The 6,291-nt window shown below is 38.5% G+C and overlaps 1 pseudogene; it reads left to right on the top strand.

Moving 5' to 3' along the window:
• Window positions 1-431: 431 nt before the first annotated feature.
• On the top strand, window positions 432-1,309 carry LOC127628575 (neuropeptides B/W receptor type 1-like; annotated as a pseudogene).
• Window positions 1,310-6,291: the final 4,982 nt, after the last annotated feature.

The raw sequence follows: 6,291 nt of genomic DNA on the forward strand, positions 1-6,291 counted from the left end.
TCTACCTGATCTAACTTTTAAAATGTGTTTTGTTGGTGTAACATAATGTAATCAGATTGATTCAGTGATGTTAAATAATAATATTTTGAGTTGAATCAATGGTTAATTTAGATGTTACAAATTAAGCATATTTTTAGGTTCACATTTTTCATTGAATAAAGGTTTCAGCAGAAAACAACATGACACCATTTTGCATGGGACTAGCCTACAAAATATAATGGACCATATTTACATCAGAAAAAACAATATTTAAAAGTTTTACCTGTTGTTCATTTTTCAGGCTTTTATATGCTTTTTTTAAGGTTCTGCTTTTAATGGAAGACAAAGACACAATGGACAATAAATACATATCCACTCAATTGCAAACTCCATGCAACCCCTATTCCAATCTGAATTACATAAACTAAACCAACTCCACATCTCCATCATAGATGCTGCTCTACCCTGACTTCTACTTTTGGCTACTGGTTGTTTATTCGATCATCTGAGCCATGGGGCTCACGGGCAACGCAGCTGTCATTTACGTGATTCTGTAAGCCATTCATTTTCAATTCAGCCATCGCACACAACCTTTCCCCGTTGGTTTTGCTCATCAACATTGCCGAACAACTGTTAAACTACTTGCTGTTTGGTGACATTTTGTGCAACGTGAACCTGTCAATAGATCACTACAACATCTTCTCCAGCATCTTCTTTCTGACTGTCATGCGCATGAACCGCTATCTGGTGGTGGTTTCCACGTTTCACTCCAGATGGATGCCCCACAGGACCTACAGGTTATCATAGACAGTCAGCATCAGCGTTTGGGCTCTGGTCATTCTCATTGTGATGCCCTTCTCCTATTTCGCCAGTCTGTCATTCCCGAGGACTTGGAGGGAAGGATGCGCTGCATTCTAAGTTTTCCAAGTCCTGAGAGCTTATGGTTTAAAGCCATTGGATCAAAGCCAGTTGGATCAACACACTGGTCCTTGGGTTAATCATCCCGGTATCGACCATTTGCATCCTCTGCAGCTTGATGCTTTACAAACTGTGACGTACGAGACTAAATTGAAATGGCAAAGCTTTGGACAAAGCCAAGAAAATAGTCATGGTGTTCATCGTACTTGCTGTTTGCTTGTTCTGTTGGAAACCGTTCCACCTGAGTACGGTGGTCACCCTCACCTCAGATTTACCCACCACCCCGCTGGGTATAGGTATCTCATATTTTATTACGGGACTGAGGTATGCCAGTTCGTGTCTCAATCCGTTCCTTTAAGCTTTCTTTGATGACAGTTTCAGGAAGGCTTTTAAGAAAATTCTGGTGTTCTGACTGAGTGGTTGGTAGGCCTACTCATCATAATGTAGTCTCATAGAATCTATATTTACTGTAAATATACTCATGCTAGCCTACATATATTTTGTCTTTTACGCTAGTCAAGGTCAAGGTAATGTTTCATGGTTGTTGTCTCATAAAACATTTTTACTATTAAAAGATGCTTAAAGGAATAGTTCATAAGATTCTATAATCATTTACTCACCCTCATGCCATCACAGATGTGTATGACATTCTGTCTTCTGCAGGACACAAACAAGGGTTTTTAGAAGAATATCTCAGCTCTGAAGGTTCACACAATGCAAGTGAATGGTGACTAAAATTTTAAAGCTCCAAAAAGCACATTAAGGTAGCATAAAAGTAATTCACAAGACTCAAGTGGTTTATTCCATGTCTAATCCATGTGAGCTAATCAGTTTTGGACAGTAGTGGTTCTACCTTGTATGGCGCCCTGGGCGAAACGGGTTGTGGGTGGTTGGAGATGAGATGACTGGTGGTGTGCCGCCTCCGGCAAGATGCCACCTCGAGGGGGTGGGTGCAGGTGCCCCGTGCCACCCCCATGCCTAAATCTGCCCCTGGATTTTAGTGAGAACAGATCTAAATGTAGCTCCTTTATCACTGTGCATCTTGCCATTGTGGTCTCTAGGTACTAGATGGCACTAGGAAGTGTAATTGAGGTTGAAATCAGGATCGCCAAGGAGACTGTCAAGATTTATAGTGAAAAATGAGTTACATTTTACCCCTTCCCTATAGACAGACCAAATATAGATTTTAACTGTAAAAGGCATAGAAAATCGCTGAGAAGTGTATCATGGGTATGTTACGCAATACCTTATTCCACCAGCAGAAGACAAGGTGCTCTCATGTTGTAATCACCAATTACCATCGTGCCTTGTCTTTGCTGTGGATATTTACAGTATTTTGTAATTTGTTGGAGTCAACATTTTTTTATATATAGTTCATAATACACTACATAATTCGCTAAATGTTATATTTACTATTAGAATTTCAGCATTATTTACATAAATATCATCATTATTTTATTATTTACTAATAGTATTATATAATATTATTGTTTTTATGAAGTTAGTTCAAAATTGAGTAGCTGATGACTCAAGAACAGTCTTTAACCAAATACAAACAAAATAGTAATTCTTTTGCATTCATTTTACAAGATACATTAGATTCTCCATATTTAAATTAAACAGATAAGCTATATTAATCTAAATAAAAATGTGTACTGCTACTGCTAGCTAATCTAAAAATGTAATTTAGACCAGTCAAAAACATAAAATCTTTAAGAGGAAAAAAATTAAAAGCGATTACAAATTATTAAAAACATTATACTTTTTTGAAGGCATTTCTTCTGATGATAAAGGACCTCACCTATTTTCTTTAACAGACAGGCTTACTGAGCATATGCAGAATAAATTGAATCAGTATTTCTGATTGGTCTTATTATGTGTGTTACAATTTCCTTTTATTCCCCTGTCATTATATTTAAAATTATTACTACAAACTATTCCATGTGGAATTCTTGAAGACATGTTTTTATTGAGCATTCAGGTTACTATTGAGAATTGCACTAATTTCAGAGTGAGTACACCCCTCACATTTTTGTAAATATTTGATTATATCTTTTCATGTGACAACACTGAAGAAATTACAGTTTGCTGCAATGTAATGTAGTGAGTGTACAGCTTGTATAACAGTGTAAATTTGCTGTCCCCTCAAAATAACTCAACACACAGCCATTCATGTCTAAACCGCTGGCAACAAAAGTGTGAACACTTTTTTGTGTGGCCACCATTATTTTCCAGCACTGCTTTAACTCTCTTGGGCATGGAGTTCACCAGAGCTTCACAGGTTGCCACTGGAGTCCTCTTCCAATGTTAGGGGTGTACTCACTTTTGTGAGATACTGTATATTAGACATTTCTGATTGGATGGCACTGCAGGGCATGTAATTGCAATGTGAAGGTGATTCTTAAATGAGAGGGCAACTTTGTGTTTGTCTCATCTCATATAGAATGTCATATGAGAAGGAAAGATATTTATTTGTCAATGTTTTAGTTCTGCATCCACACATAAGCTTATAAACATACACATATGTGCTAGGAGGCACATGCACACACACACTGGCCTCAAGAGGAAACACCATTTCAAATTAGCAATGCACACTGTTCATTTCATTCTAGTTTTTTCTCCTTTTGTTTCTCTCCCACCTGTCACCACGTTGTCTTTTGTCTGTCACTGATATCATCTCTGCTCTACCTCTCCAGCCCATTGGCTCATTTTCTCCCTGGTGCCATTCAGAGTTCTCCAACCTATGTTTTTTAGAGCTGCTGTTTTGTGAGTGCAGGGGGAAATTGATTGCCTCACATTTCACTGAGTGTTCTCCGCTGGGATACAAAATATTCCCTAATTTATCTCCACTCCGTGCTGCAGTGGTGTTAGCTGCGTGTGCTGCCTTATAAACACCCTGTAGCCCACAACACAACAGCGCTATAAATATTCTCCAGCTTTAACCCCCCTTTCTCTGTCATGCAGCATCACCAGTAGCCCTGAGTAAAGGCTTTTACTGTAAATAAGATAGCACAGGCAACAGCATTGTAAATTTTCTTTCTCAAGGTTACATGTCAGCTCTCACTTGAGTCTCTGTTCTATCTACTTCTGTGCATTGTATTGTAAATACAATATCATGTATAATAAAAGCATTATTAAGTGTAAAGTGTAAGTGAAAATATACCATATTTAATTTTGATGAAAAGCATGAAAGCAGCTTAGTTTAGCACTCTTCAATTAGTACTCATTATATTTCTGCATAAAATTGTAGAACTGTTTCAGTCTTTCAAATTAACCGATTTTCAGTGGAAGACACAGGCAATGTGATCCCTTTAAATGCATTATGCTTCACATAATTGTCATTATAATCTGCATCCTCTGTCTCAGAAAATGCTTCATCCAAATCTCACTATTCTTCTCAGAACATAATTATAAATGTAATTTTGCCAATTAATACCAATATTTTCCAATTATTACCAATTTCTCTCCAACTCTTCTCTTTCTCCACCCGGTTGTGGTAGAGTTCAGATGAAACCTCAAATAGGCACTGGTGCTGCTGCCTATGTTCCGATAATTTTTCCTCCATTTCTTCGGTTCAATGAGACTTTATTGATTAGGCAGCCATGCTAGTTGGTGTTCTGTTGCAGGTACATCAGGACTCCTCCCACTGAAACTTCCCGTGCCCTGTTTCTTGCTCTCTCATTGGCTGTAGGTCAATGCTGTTGTTGTATTCAGTCAAAACATATTTCACATTGCAAGATTTGGAATTGCAGACAGGTCCAGATATTTAACATTGTAGATATCTCGCTGACATTGCCGACACATCGGCGACACATCGGCACGTCTCTCAAATCCTGTCTTGATGTATGATAATTCATACATTGCGATCGTCGCTAACGGGAGCGAGCTCTGATTTGCCTATGATTTCAGGCTTTTGATCTCCACAAAATTGTCGGCGAGCAAATCGGGCTTAAAATCGTGTAGTGTAAACTCAGCATAACCCACCACCCTACTAACTAACACCATTTTGAAAATTTAAGGGATAGTTCACAAAAAACAATATCATCATTTTCTCACCCTCATTTCATCCCATGACTTTTTTCTGAAGAACACAAATTAATATCAGTACAATCCAAGTGAATGGTGACCAGAATTCAGAAGGTCCAAAAAGAAGATCAAGGATCAGCATAAATGTAATCCATAAGACTCCAGTGTTTAAATACATATCTTCTGAAGCGATATGATAGGTGTGGGCAGGGACGGACTGACAATCTGTGCGTTCGGGAAAAGTCCAGAACGGCCGTCCAACCGAGGGCCGTCCGTCGGCACAAAAAAAAGTATAATAAAGCAATATGAACAGCCAACAGTAGGGACACTAATACGATCACTTATATGCAACGTGTAAAAAAAAAAAAACTGAGGAAGAAGAGTCGGCCTACTAGCCAGTTTGTGATTCGTCCCCGGCCGCAGTCAGATTTGTAATGGAAGCAGGTCAGTTTAGAAAAATGTACAGTTTTGTACATGAGCTGCAGCCAGGACGAAATTAACCCTTTCGCACGTACGATCACACACACACACACACACACACACACACACACACACACACACACACACACACACACACACACACACACACACACACACACACACACACACCAGTGTGATTAGAACGGTCAGTGCACCGTGATTAGCTGCTAATATTAAATGTGCTTTCGCGCGTTGGCTGGCGCTGAGCCAGAGACGGACGCGCTCAGCGCTGTCATATCACAACTTAGTTTTCAGTGTTTTCAACCACATAATGTTTCTTTTAGGTTTTAGGTTTCAGACATATAATTTCATTTCACATACGTAGGTACTAAACAAACAATACAATACATTTAGAGAGAGACATAGAGTTTGTAAAATACACACTGATGTCTATGGAAACGGCAATAATATTCCTTTCCATAATAATTAGACACGTTTTATTCATATCAATCAGATACACATTGTGAAAGTAACTTTAAAGTTTACTCTATTCTTCTCCCAGTTCACCGGTCACTTACTTTCATGTATTTTGGGAGAAGTGGATGAATTAACGTGTTGTAGCCTAAATCCAACAGATCCAATTCTCTGAACTGTGGCACTATGACGGCGCCCATCGCTCACAGCTCAACTAACGCGATCGTTATAAAGGTGTTTAGACAACAAAACTCACCCACTTGCATTTATTTGACAATCTGAATATCAGATATTTCATGCTAACATGCTAACAAATGTGTGAATATTTTTAATAAAAAAGGAAAAACGGCATAAAGCATATCATCATTCATTCAGTGCTGTTGTGGCTGCGGTGTGTCACGTGACAAGCAATGACGCGTCACCATGGAAACCATAAAGTAAATAACGGTCTAAATAACAGTCAGTCAGAATATT

Source organism: Xyrauchen texanus, chromosome 35, assembly GCF_025860055.1.
Source record: "Xyrauchen texanus isolate HMW12.3.18 chromosome 35, RBS_HiC_50CHRs, whole genome shotgun sequence".
In the NCBI taxonomy this organism is placed as follows: Eukaryota; Metazoa; Chordata; class Actinopteri; order Cypriniformes; family Catostomidae; genus Xyrauchen; species Xyrauchen texanus.